Source organism: Theropithecus gelada, chromosome 17 (assembly GCF_003255815.1).
Source record: "Theropithecus gelada isolate Dixy chromosome 17, Tgel_1.0, whole genome shotgun sequence".
NCBI lineage: Eukaryota > Metazoa > Chordata > Mammalia > Primates > Cercopithecidae > Theropithecus > Theropithecus gelada.
This window is the reverse complement of record NC_037685.1, coordinates 5,588,324-5,603,200: the sequence shown is the minus strand read 5'-3', so window position 1 is coordinate 5,603,200 and position 14,877 is coordinate 5,588,324. Positions and strand designations below refer to the sequence as shown.

Genomic DNA, 14,877 nt, shown 5'->3' with positions numbered 1-14,877 from the left:
ACCTGGAGTGAAGATGATGACTCAGTTCTACAATTGAGCTTGTGATTCTCACTGTGGCAAAACTTCTTATGTCATTTTTATTTTTAGCTCTTTGGCACAAGTATAGAAAATTATTGTAGGAAAATCACAGCTTCTGTAAAGAGGAGCCCTGACTGCTTTTAAGAGTTTCTGAATGTTGGGAAAGCTCACAAGCTCTGTGCAGTGCATTTCTTGGTAGAGAAAGGCAGATAAAAATTTGTTTACTAAAAGAAAGAGGTAAAATTGCAAGACACTTTCAGATTGTCTTTCCTGTTCTCTGCCTCCTTTTTCTGAACCCTGCCTTTTCTGCCCTTTGCCTCAGCAGATATTAAATATGCCTACTCTTCTAAGGCCCATCTTTCTCTTCAAAAATCACTTTTCTGTGATTTACCTTCCCATTTTCTTTCCTCTTTTTAATATCTTCTTATTTTTTCTTTTCTTTTCTTTTTTTTTGGAGACAGGCTGATTTTTTTTTTTTAATTTATATTTTATTTTCTTCTGTCACCCAGGCTAGAGTGCAGTGACGTGATCATGGCTCATTGTAGCCTTGACTTCCTAGGCTCAGGCTCAAGCAATCCTCCCAACTCAGCTTCCCAAGTAGCTGGGACTACAAGTTTTTGCCACCACACCCAGCTGTTTTTTGTTTCTAATATTTTTTGTAGAGATGAGGCCTCACTAAGTTTCCCAGGCTGGTCTTGAATTTCTGGGTTCCAGTGATCCTCCCAGCTCGGCCTCCTAAAGAGCTGTTATCGTAGGCATGAGCCACCGGACCTGGCCGGTGGTCCATTTTCTGAGTGTGCAGCAGAGCTAAGTTTGGGGAACACGTAGTTGATGAGAATGACAATTTTAAGAAGCCAGTTTCCCATTTCACTCTCACTGAGATGCAAGTGAGTAAAATGAATTAGCATAATAGCCAGAGGTGTTTGCAAGCTGAGTTCAGTAAAACCATGTCACAGTAATTTGATATATCATAGAGTGACTTTTCAAAAACTACAAACTATGGGGATAAAATTTCAGAAAACTACCTGTATAACAATGTACCTTTATCATCCACATTATACATATGATCATCCCTTGATTTAAAAGTAATATTATTACTTTTAGGTTTGTAACAATAGACTTTTTTCGATATCCTTGTTATGTGGAAAAATGACATTAACATTTTGCAATCAGGTTTTTTTAAGTAACTTTAGCCACATGAGTATGCTGTAACTTCTAAATTACTGTCTAGTTTATTTACAATACCAGAGATGATGTGAAATAAAGATATGAATGGAAGATCTCAGTAATATTCTATACCATAATTCTTACATAATACTCACTTCTGGATGTATATTAGTAGTGTATTAATACTAACATAACTAGTGCTTAAGTATAGCAGCAGCTAGTACTGATAATACTTTCATGATTTCATATTGTTATAAGTGCATGCTATTTCTATAGTTGCAAATTAGTTCATTCTATGAAAATTTCAAAATGCCTTTACTAACATCTCCACATTATACAAATATACTTGTATTTCCTTTCCTACTTTGTTAAAAAAAATCTCTGCTGTAGAAAGTAGAATGTAGCATTTTTTTTTTCTAGGGCAGAATGCACGTCTCCGTTTTTAATGCATAAGCAGGCGTTTTGGTTCATTAAGCTCAGTGGCACTGATAGTAAACTAAAGAGGAATGAAAGGAAGAGGAACTGAAATACCATCATCCCACTAATGATACTGAAGCTGCTCAGCTTTATTGGGAGACTGCCCAGACATTCACTAATAGAAGGCATGGTCCAGGATGTGAACTTGGTGATGCGGTGCCAAAATTGCAAATCCAGAAAAAAAAAGGCATTGCTAGAAGATTTTCTGGAATAATTTAATGAATTGTCTAGAAATACACGGTGTGTGTGTGTGTGTGTGTGTGTGTGTGTGTGTGTTATTATATTTGTTGGTGGGTTATTAGAGAGAGAGCGCGAGCACAATAGAATAGAGAAAGGTTAAAAGAAATAATGAGAATGGGGACTATTCAGTTACCTCAAGACTGTGTTAAATAAACACGGCAATTCTATCATAAAGGTATATGTATCTCAGAGTGTATGAATTGTAGAATATTCAGATAGTTTGGTGTCACTTTATAATTTGAAGAATTTAGCTCCTGAATGTTAAATAATTTTGAAAAATATCTTTCTTTTAAAGAAGGGGCTAGAATGCCTGCTTCTTCAGATACCCACACACGTCCATATCACACTGCTACTTAGCTGTTTACTGACACCTAGTTATAATAATTAGCATTATGATTTCTTTCATAGATGAACATTATTGTTCCCAGTTCACCCCTGCAAATGAGGTGCATACAGAAATGTACCCTTTCAAACTGGAAGGAAGAAAACAGATTCTCTGTTCAAATTGGGCATAAACCCAATTTGAACAGAGAATCACTCAGCTGTGGATGGCAGCTTTCGTGGCCTCTGGCTAACACAAACTCCTCAGTGGCTTTTCAAAGCCACTTAGAATCAAGTTCCAGCAAGCTCACAGTAGAAGCTGCAGCTGCAGACACTGAGGAACACCTATGTAGCCTAGACTCATGTTCACAGCCTCCTTTCTGATTTTAACTCTGCTTGTTTTGTGCGGGAGACTGGAAGGTAAATAGAGAAGGGGCGTTTCTTTCACCCAATTTTCTCTTCCTTTTTTGCAACCCCTCAAGGTGAGCTAACCCTTTTGGAAACTGGTCAGTTATACTCTGAAAAACACAGATCAGAGATTGAGCTTAGTGACCTCTTTGCCCTATAAAAAACAGAGCTAAACAGAGAATTTCCTTTTATAGGTTTAATGGCCTAACAAAGGCAAATGAATTAACAGAACAAAAACAGTAAGAAGGTCAGGTGTGGTTACTGTACCTGAGTTCATGTTCTCCATTGAAACATGGTGTGAAAATTGATCCATGGTTAAAGCTTTTCCTGCTGAAGAGACTTCACTAATGAGAAAAGATATGATATTTTATTAAAATACCAGAGGATCTTATGGGGTAGAGCATGAAACATATGCAAAAAATAGAGGAAAAGTCTAACAGAGACATCCTTAAATACAAGTTAGTTTTTGGATAAAGAAAACAGTTTCATGAGAAGAAGTATATGCTCTTTCTGGGTCTGAGGTATTTGGAGCACAGCAGATATCTCCATTTACTATCAGTGGTATTACAATTCTTCAATTCTATTTCAAATTTTATTCTTATACGTTTCAAAATAAATATAGAGGAGAAATTAAGTTTTACCAAGTAGGAGACTAAAAGGCCTTTATTAAACTAAAAGCATCTTAGAATTCAGTAACATCAGCTAGTGAATTGGAACATTAGCTGGTTTGGCAATATAAATGCATAATCCCAATTGTTACTTGAACTCTTTCTCCCTTTCTCATAAAGAATTCAAAATCTTAAAAATATTATATAATATAAATTGTTGTTTTATATCAACATTGCTCAAAACTAAGTACATTTAATACAGAATAGCCCAGCTATTTAAGTATATTCTTTTATTATTCAGTTTAACATACATGTACTAGCATATTGCTTATGTACTGCTACACATAGATATTTTCCTAGGCATTTTAGAGATACGTATTTATTGAATTCCTAACTCCTACACTCATGTTTCCTAGAGCTTGAGACAGATCCTACACATACATTTTCATTGCATGCTGCAACAGGGCAAAAAGTTGGAAGAAGCGTAGAAGTTGAGATAGAAATAGGCTGATGTATCAAGGAGTGTCTCATGGAAGTTGTGTGATTTGAGCAGAACATCAGAGAATACTAGGAGAGCTAATCAGAAGATTGGAGCTTAATCAGGAAAAAATGATATCATGGGAGTAGTACCATCTAGGCAAATGAGATAGAAAAAGTGAGGGGCAGAGGATAGAAAAATTCAGGGTATATTGTGGTACAGGAAGTATACTATCAAGAGAGAGAAATTGTAATCAATTTTATTGCTGATATGAATTTGTAAATCAGAAATAATATTCAGGTAGTAAAGACTCAGATAGGCAGTAATAGAATATAAGAATATAAATGCTTAAAAATATTTTTGAGAGGCCCAGTATGTAACTTGTCATTTTTTTGTAGTTCCCTAAATTTATCATAAAGAAAATTTCTCTTTCATGCAGTAATGTTTTGATAGATGAAAAAGAAGATGAAACTTAAATCAATTACATTCATTTGGCATATCTCCTTTCTTTCCTTTTCTTCTTCTTCAAAGGTATGTCTTCTATTTGAATATCTTAAAATGCTGTAAACTTGGTCAGTCCACAGAATCATTTATGGTCTGGCCAACTCTCAGTATGTTAGCTAATAAAAATACTATAGTGTAGGAAAGCCCGTCTTGCTTTGGAATCCTTTTCTCATGCTATTTTTCCATTTACCTTCTACTCTTTCAAAATGAACATCACCCCCACCAACTCAGTTTCCCAACACACATCCACAGAAAATCATCCTAACTCACAAGATTCTTTCAATGCTGCAAAGACTTTGGATGGCTTGGAGAGTGCAGGACATTACACTCACACAAACTAAGAATCAGAGACAAAGTTAAAATTTCTAACAGCAATGTGCTACTTACTATATTACAGATGCTATGGGAATACACAGAAACAATTGGATTCTGAGAGAGGCCAAGTTGAAGAATCAGTAGTGGATGAATTTTAAGAACGATCTTAAATAATGACCAGAAATTCAGTAGGTAGGAAATTAAGAGCAAGAATGCTTAAAGTGGCCGGGCATGGTGGCTCATGCCTATAATCCCAGCACTTTGGGAGACGGAGGCAGGCGGATCACATGAGGTCATGAGTTCAAGACCAGCCCGGCCAACATAGTGAAACCCCATCTCCACTAAAAATACAAAAATTAACTGGGCGGGGTGTGTGCCTGTAGTCCAAGCTACTCAGGAGTCTAAGGCAGGAGAATCGTTTGAACCTAGGAGGCAGAGGTTTCAGTGAGCCAAGATCGTGCTGCTGCACTCAAGCCTGGGCAACAGAGTGAGACTTGGACTCAAGAAAACAAAAACAAAAACAAAACAAAACAACAACAAAAAACGCTCAAGGTGAAGGGAACAACAGGTTAGAAATGAAGGAACTAAGGTGTAAGCATGCAGTTGTGTGCAGGAGAGAAGCGAGCACTTCTCAATGTCCAATGAGAAGGTGTTCTGTGGAAAAGCAGCTGCAACAAACAAGCAACCACAAAATCCTAACACAGTGACCACATCATAGTGTAACAAAGGCAAATATTAAAATCCCCAGGTTTCTTTCTCGAAGGCCTTTTGTTTTAATCCTTTAATAAACTAATGTATATTATTACTCTCTCATAAAAGGAGCATTCCCTCATTAAATAAATGGTTGTGCTTAGAACCATTATTTCAAGGGGTGTTTAATGGGTAGTCCACGGAACACAATGTGGGAAAGGCTGAGTTAGAATATCTTCAGTCGGCAAGTAAAATATGGCTGTTTTGTTAGAGGAAGGGACACCGAGGTATTCTAGATTCATTGGATACCTGAAACTGGGACACATTCTTTCAAATAAACAAATGCACACACACACACACACGCACACACATGCACACACACACACATTAGTCCTGATTATACATCTGGCAACACACCTATGACACTGTAAGCATAATAAAAAATGAGTTAAAACCCAGCCTTAGTCTCTATGTAACTTACAGCTGTGTTCAAGGTTTACAAAGGAGTTAAATTATTATTTTCACCTCTAGAAATAACTGAAACATTCGTAGAGCAGGTGGCATTTGATCAGAGCCTTAGAGGTGATGTAGATCTATATAAAGGGATTTCTAGGCAGAGGAAAAAGCATAAATCAAAGTCTGTCCAGGGCTTCAGGGGGTGGTGAAGAACCCTGGTTGGACTGAATGTGTGCAGCATGTGTTGAAAATAAAAGATGAGAAAAATGAGAAAAAGTATTTAATTTTATCTAGACACTGAAGGGCATTGAATATCATGATAAGGACTTTGAAAGCCATTCTCTAGATAGTGTGAAGTTGTGAGTTTGTGAATTGTGACATCATAAAATGGAAGAAACGTGGAGGACTTCGTGAGGTCAGTATTATTTATCTACAACTAAGATAATGTGGACTGATAGACCTTATGCACTGAGGTATTTTGTGGATGACAGTTTTGTTTCACGAGATTTATATATTTTTAAACATCCTCTTATAAAGGGGCTTCTTTCCCATTAACTTGTGTCATAGTAAAAACGTAGTTGCTGATACCTTGGATTTAAACCAGCGAACACATTGCCACTGAGTGACTGCTTTGTGAGTATGTTTTGATGACATACAAAATTAAATTTGTATTAAATTTATCAAAGTGATAGTTTGATTGGGGGTAAGTTATACTTACATATATGACATTTTGAGGGCAACTATATACTATATTGAATGGAATTAAAGTATAAATACAATCAATTTAGAGTACAGGAACAACAAGTCAACAAAATAAAAAAGAAGGGAAAAACAGAGCCAAGTTTTGATGGAGGAAGAAAATTTGGAAAGGTAGAGAGGGACAATTAAGTTAAGCTGGAAGGAGAAAGCAGGAGCAAAACTGTGGCATAAAGTTTTGTTGCATCATTTGCCTGGTGTTGGAGAGGAAGAGGCACCATTCTGACATCACAAATAAATATTATTTATGGAGGAGAAGTTCATTAAGGACATAAAAGGCACATTATGACAATCAAGCGTTTCAATTTAGACAAGAGTAGAATATTTTTAGGTTTTTGAGAATGTTAACCAGAGTTTCTCCATGGCACATGAGATAAATGTTAGTTTCAGAAATGACATTACCACAAAGAGAACTTCTGAGACACCAGTGTTCCACGAAAATAGAACATGACTTGTTTTTGAATTTGGCAGCTTGGCTCTCTAGCCCAAGTATTCAATACAATAGTAAGTTACATTTACATAAGCATACATTTACTTTAAAGAAAGGATTGTGTTACACTCAGATTTAATAGTTTATACAGAAAATAGTGTCACTACTAAATTAAGAACAGGTCATGTATTTGTAAAGCGTTGCTTAAGGTTATCTTCGACAAACCTATAAAGTTCTCCTGTTCTACCTCCCTATAACACTAGAGATATTTCCTTCCCCAAATTCCATATACCCACTTATTTTATTTCTTTTGCCCCATTTCTATGACTATGAATTCAAGAATGTACACAAATTAGATATTTATAGAAGGCATTGGAAATAATTCTGGAGTTTCAGAAATACAATTCTAGAAGACTTACATTATTTTCCCACACCTTGTACAATAACCCATTTTAAATGATTTTGTAATTGTAGTTTGTGAAATATCTTCAAGTAATATGCTTCAGAATCATATATTATTATATATTCCTTATTGAATGATACGGTTTGGTTCGGTGTCCCCAACCAAATCTCATCTTGTAGCTCCCACAATTCCCACGTGTTGTTGGGGGGACCCGGTGGCAGATTATTGAATTGTGAGGGCGAGTTTTTCCTGTGCTGTTCTCTTGGTAATGAATAGGTCTCACAAGATCTGATGGTTTTAAAAAGTGGGAGTTGCCCTACACAAGCTCTCTCTTTGTCTGCCACCATCCATGTAAGACGTGACTGACTCCTCCTCACCTTCTGCCACGATTATGAGACCTCCCCAGCCACATGAAACTGTGAGTCCAGTTATACCTCTTTCTTTTGTAAATTGCCCAGTCTTGGGTATGTTTTTATTAGCAGCATGAAAATGGATTAACACACTAATATAAAACCACCTTCCCTAAATCATAAATCAAAACTGCAAGTTATAATATTTGACTAATAGTTCAGTTAACTGCATTTATTAGATCACTATTATATAGATGACTGTCTAACTACTACTAGTTGACAACCTATTATTGTCAGTATATCTGAAATGCTTTGCATGAATTATTGAATTATCTCATTGAAAACTCAAAATGTATCACCACCTTTCATTTTTTACACAGGAGATTACTGAGGTATAAAGGGTGTAGTAATTTGTCCAAGGTCATACAACAGGATTGGTGTTGGGATTTGAATTGTGACTATAGAATCTACAATTGTTACAACAACAGCATACTCAATATCATCAGAAATTTTCAAGCAATAAGCAATTGCTCTCTGGTTAATTTTTTGAATTATTATGACAAGTTAAAGGAAATAACCTAATATGTTCCTTGATCCTAGTGCCCATTCTATGCCTTAATTTATATCATGTCAATGAAATACACTGTGAGTTAATTCTTCTCATGTTGCAGCTAAGAATCCCTTTTTCATGCATAGACCTAGAAGGGGGTCAGACCTTGAGATAGTTTAAGTCAATTAAGATTATTCATATTGAGACTAGAAAATATTAATTGATAGAGGTTGGGAAAGATACTTGAATAAAATTAGATTTTTTTTTCTTTATATTTAAGCTGATTTTCCTATCCGGAAATGTAATTATTTGTTTTTCTACTATTTTTCTGTAAACCAATGAAGTTTCAGAATCTTTCTGCTAATGATTGCCTGTTTTCAATTACTAAGAATAGACTATCTCATTTGAAAGGCACTTGTCTCATCCGTCATCAATTCTCATCTATTTTGAAGTTGTTGCTGTTCACAAATGATGATGTCTTATGCTTGAACTTCATAGGATGATTGTACCCAGGGGCTTTTTAGGCAGCTGTGTTTAGTGTCTCATGGACATTAAAAGTGATGCCCTCACCATAGCTTCCTAACAAAGTACTAGTTATATAGTAAGTACTATGAATCCAACCAGTGTTTTATCATTATTCTACTTACTTTGATTTATTCTTTTGTACTTCAATAGCACAATGCAGCCAGCCTCTGGTTTGTTCTATTCACTGCAGCTATGCATTGAGTTGAATGCTTTGCAGCTATTCTTCCTTCCATAAAAACATCTTCTTTCTTGTCCTGTACCCTGGAGCATTTTTTGGATTTGCTTATATTCCTTCTGTTTGTGTTTTGGTTCCAGGATTTGTTTGCATTCATTTGTAATAAACTGTTTTTTTTTTTTTTTCTTTTTGTCTTCAAGCCAAGCAACTTAAATTATTTAAATACGTCAGTAATGTCTAAAGGAGGTCTTATTTCATTTCCTGTTCTTTTTAATTTTATAGTGTTAGGAATTGTTCAACCTATTGTAAATTTAATTTTAATGATTTTTCATTCAATTAGACATTTGTTGTGTTGTCTTACAAAAGGGTTTTTGAGATTTCCTTTCATTTTTTTTTCTCCCTGTCTCTAGGTCTGGACAAAATGAGTAGAGCCATTTTTTGGCTCTAAAAGATATCTTTTAGTTGAGGTTATTTTTAACATGAACAAGGTGAGGAAATGTACTTCTTTCATATTTGTGCTATTTACACATAATTAATTCTAAATTGCTATTTGATATTTGGAAGTGCATTAGTTTCTTTTCCAAAACTATCATGTCATCTGTAGTGATGTGTATGTATGTATGTATATCTCACAGAAGAAAAAAAAATGACAGCCAACCACTGGGGACTACAAGGAAAGCAATCGTATTTATTCTGCTAGGCTCGCTCATTCTAGGCATATTGTTTTCCGTAACCATCTATTCTCAATATAAGAATACATTTTAGAGTAGAGACTGGTCTATGACTGTTGCCAAAGCAATTATGTAGCTAGTTGTAAAATTAGCTTAAGATTTGTATTTGTTTGTTTCTCTGCCACCCTAGAGAATGCTTCCGCTAGTGTTTGGAAAGTGGGAATTCCTACTATTCTACATGACAAAATTCAAAATAAAAGAAATATAATTAATAATTGTGCATATGTATAGATTTTTTTATTTGACTCAAGAATAAGTCACGACTCTCAACTCTTTTTAAATGAGTGCTAAGTGTTTTTCCAAAATGACTGTCTACTCCATAGAAGAAGCATACCTTTCACACATAAGAGCTTTACTGTTTCTATAGTGATACCTCCTCCTTGTTATGCTGAATGACAGTGTATCATAATCGTAGGTTATTCACATTGATGCATGCATTTATTTAATTGTTTACTGTGGTCATGATGCACTGCCCAGTTAGTGGCCACCCATTAGAAAAGAACCCTTACAAAACACTTGAAGCTGTCTTTCTGGTGTTCTTGCTTGTCCTATGCCACATCCTTTACCTTCTGATCTCTGCTTTTTATACTTTAAGCCCACCAAGATTCCTCCTTAATCTCAAATTCCCAATGATTTTCCTTTGCAGATACCTTTGTTTATAAATAGAGTTATCTTACAGTTTGTCTATTTTAAGTGTATGTTGCACCTATTTCACAGTCCACTTTCAAGTCCAAAGATGCTACAACTTAGGTGTTCATTTTCTGTCTCCATGATGGTACCCAACATCATTCTCCATTAAAGATAAAATCAGGTGTTCAAGGCCCAAATATAAGATTTTCTTTTCTTTTTTAAAAAATTAGTCCCGGCCAGGCACTGTGCCTCATGCCTGTAATCCCAGCACTGTGGGAATCCAAGGCGGGCTGAACACCTGAGGTTAGGAGTTCCAGGCTACCCTGGCCAACGAAGTGAAACCTTGTCTCCACTAGAAATACAAAAATTAGCCAGGTGTGGTGGCGGGCGTCTGTAATCCCAGCTGCTCAGGAGGCTGAGGCAGGAGAATCACTGGAACCAGGGAGCAGAGGTTGCAGTGAGCCGAGATCACGCCACTACACTCCAGCCTGAGCGACAGAGTGAGACTCCATCTCAAAAAAAAAAATAAATAAGTAAATAAAATAAAATAATAATAATAATAATATTAGTCCCACGACCCTTACATTTAGCTTCTTCATAAATTGGATTGCCTTTACTCATCTCACTGTTTCATGCTCTGCATCTTCTTTTTTCTTCCTTAGAACTCAGTCATTATTTTTGTATCTTTCACTATCTGTGAAGACATTCATGAAGGTTTTAAAAACCTCTTAGATTGAAGACTGGTGTCAAATGCTGATCAAGGAAAAGAGAGTATTAGATGAAAAGTTTTGTCTTCTCTAATTTTTGTTCTGTGTTTAGCAAGCTAAAAGTTAATTTAAGCACACAGTAAGGTGAAAGGGCTGGTGGGAGTCATTGAAGTGAGGAAGTGTTCCCTATTTTTTACTGAGTTCAAAAGAATACAGTGCCACATAAGGTATTTTAACTCGCAGGAGCCACCCACCAGAGAAAAGAAAAAAAAAAAGTAGGTTCTAAGGAGTTGAAGAATATTTTTTCCCTCTATGAACATCAAACATTGTGTACTTGAAAGGTACAGTCCAATGAAGATGTTGTTCCTTGACTGAGGTGTTGGTTTAAACATAAAACTAACCATAAGATGCCTAGAGGGAAAAACTGTAGTAAAAATGATCTGATTGCTTTCACAAATCTCTGAATCTCAGAATGGGCAGAATGCCGGCACATTTTCCCAGAGGAAACTCCTAAAAGCCTATTTAACGGAAGCTGGTGACTCCAAGGCTTATGTAAGCTCATATTCTCTTGTTCTTTGGCCACTTATGACTCAGCATTCTCCTTGAATTTAAAAGTACTTTGGGAAGCTTTGAAAGTTTGAGGTTTAAAAAATAATAGCAATAAAACCCACTAAAGCTTCTAGGAGAGAAAGTAATCCAATGGTAGTCACATTTTATATATATATATATATATTTTTTTTTTTAATTTTGCTTTATTATTTCTAATACTATTTCTAGTAATTTCTCTGATACAATAATATATTTTTTCATGATTTACTTTTAGTTTAGACTACTAATTAGGCTACAGACGCTGTCCTTGACCTAAAATTGTTCATGAAGACCATGTGTAGTATTAGAAATAATAGAAAGCTAAATTTTAAAAAATAGCATACAGTGGTCTCTTTTATTATTTTAAAGATAAATATATTTTTTGATGGTTAAAAGACTGACTTTTCTGTCTTTCAGTTAATGCATTTTTTTTTTTCAGTTTGGTTAAGATTAATTGAACATCAAACCTTGTCAGGAGCTTTCATATACACTGTCATATTTAATCTACTCAGTTAAATCTATGAGATAGGTATTATTTTCATAGTAGGATTGTAAAACCATTACTATATGTGAGAGGGATCCAATATCAAGTGGTGAGAGTTGTCTGAATTCCTGGACAATATTCCAAAGATATATGTAACTTTAGGACATTGAAAAATATCACTGTATTAATAAAATAGTATTTGTGACTCTATCAAATTTTCTTTACTGTAAGTTTGTATTTTGCCTGCTGATGTTTAAAGCATTTTAAACTCTAGAAGTCTCTTTTCTCTACTGATTTCAAAAATAATTTCTCTGACATAATAATGTATTTTTCATGATTCACTTTTAGTTTTGACTATGAATTAAGCTACAGACACTGTACTTAACCTAAAATTGCCCATGAAGATCATGTCTACAAAGCAAAAACAAAAATCAAATGATATCTAATATTGGATAAACAGACATGTCCTCAAATTCATTCTACTAAAACATAAGTTCCATTGGTCTTTTGGACATGTTGAAGAGCAGAGATATATATTTTAATTTAGAGTTAATAAATCGGATTTGAATTAACAATGTGAAACATGATGTTTTGTAATTGTTTTTACCTTACTCCTTTTATGGCAAGATTATTTGTTATGCCATACTTTCATTCTTAATCAGCAGTAACTGAATATCTGATCTGTAGTTATGATCTTATGTTTATGCCAAGAAAGACAGATACACAGTAATTGAGTAATTTTTTTTTTTTTTTTTTTACTTTTTTACTCTCTTATTCTTGATGGATATTATTCACTGTAATTTATAGCACTAAGTGTAATCCACTCTGGCCATTGGTTTTAGTACGTTATGATGATATTTTAATGAATAACTTTATCAACTACTAAATATTGTGATAATTCACACTAGACACTTATCAATGCATTTATCATTCATATGATGGCACAATGGATAGCCAAGTTTGCAATGAAGATATTTAATGTCTTGATGAGTTGTTTTGTTGGTCAGCAGTGTCTAAATTTAAAGTCCAAACTCAACATTTTATAAAACATAGGCATTTAGAATTGGCCATCTTTCAAGAGAAGGGTAGGACTTTAGGACCTGGCATGCTGCCTGACACATAACATGTGTTTACAGTATTTAGGGAAAAAGGCAAATATCTATTCCAGTTCCCAAATTGCCAAATTTAATAATCTATACATTCCAGTATGAATAGATGTTCGGGGTCTCTTCACCCTTTAGCATTTGTAAACAACTGTAAATTGTTAGCAGTAAGCTGTAAAACTAGAGAAAGATTACTTTTTAGAATCTAGATGACAAACATATGGGATTATATAGAAAAGTCAGGGTAAAACGTGATTCTTATGGTAAGTGGGAATTTTTCCTTGGTTGACATTTAAAAATACATAGTGCAGTTCTTTTCACTGAAATAGACATTGGAATGGAAACTGCCCAAACTCTCTCGTGTAAAAAAGAAGAAAAATGTTTAAAGCAGCCCTTTACCCCTGTGCTTTGTATGCTTTGTGTGTCTGGCATCATGTGCACTCAATGAGTATCCACACATGTTGATGTTTACCTAACAGCAGGATGCACAGTTTCCTACCACAGTGCATAAGAAGACAAGCATAACATATGCTTGAATATTCCAAATAATTTGTTAGAAGACACATGTGGATCTATATCTAATATGAAATTAATTTTTCATACACACAGAGTTCTGTAACCAGATTTTTACACAGTGGGTTGTGGTATTGTAATCCCTCATTCATGAGCCATGTGTTTGAATTATGCTACTTGAATTATCAAAGTCATCTTGCTGTTTGAATGCCGCTGGCATCATATTTGAAAAAAATTTCATAATCAAGTCTAGCTCCTTTAGGGGAGATGTTGATACTGACCCTGTAGGTGGTACAATAGATGTTAGCTAGTGGCTTGAAGCTATTTTTTTTTATTTCATGTATTTATGAAGTGTCAATTCCCCTAAAATACCAAAATTCTGATAACTTCTCATTATCTCCTCCTCCTTCCCACTCCTACATCTCTTTCTCTTTCTTTCTTTCACACACACACGCACACACTGCTGCTTTTGTACACACAATATTTTATCTGCCTCCTTACCTCAAAAACTCTGATGGAGAAAAAAATTAATGGAATTTTAAGTCTGAAACAGTTTAACAATTTCACAGAAGATTTGATATTTACAGAAGCCTTCAAGCCTTCAGATACCCAGCTGAAATGCATCTTATCTCGTTAAATGAGAATTATGTATTGTTTTAGGCCCAAAATAATGATGCTAAGTATATTTTCTGAGCACCTATCTTATGCCAAATGTTTCTCTGTGTATCCTCATTCACCTCCTTTACTTCTCATAGTTTTCTAATGTAATCTTTACAGTGAGATAGCTATGTAAAGAGAAAGGAGTTCTAAATTTTACTAGGGGGCACAGTGCTGCCCTGCCTTTAGTAGAGCCTGGCCTTATTTTAATTACTGACTGACTTTGGTAAAGATCCATAAAGTATGTTTATCATATCTACACATAGTATAAAGTAAAATCTACAAGGCAGATGACAGAATCAGGGTAAAAATATCTTTAAGTGACTACAATGAAAATACAAAAAATAGCAGTCTTATATGTGATGTTCAATATGAGTTAGAGCGAAAGGAAAATGTGAATACAAAATGCCTTTGACCTAGCTTTTCAGTAAATACGATGTTAAGATTTGCAGGGCTGAGTTTGTCATCATCTATTACAATCCAGCAAGTTTAGATTGTTACTGAAAATGATAATATTCTCTTACATCAGATTAGGAAATGCCCAGAATCTATATTAAGAAGTTTAATGGAGAAATACTGTCCCTACTAAAAAT

General features: G+C 34.9%; 1 protein-coding gene across 4 annotated transcripts in view; it reads left to right on the top strand.

Moving 5' to 3' along the window:
- The window catches only part of PCDH9 (protocadherin 9), a 945,282-nt gene that overhangs the window by 342,694 nt on the left and 587,711 nt on the right, over positions 1-14,877 (top strand). The window lies entirely within an intron of this gene.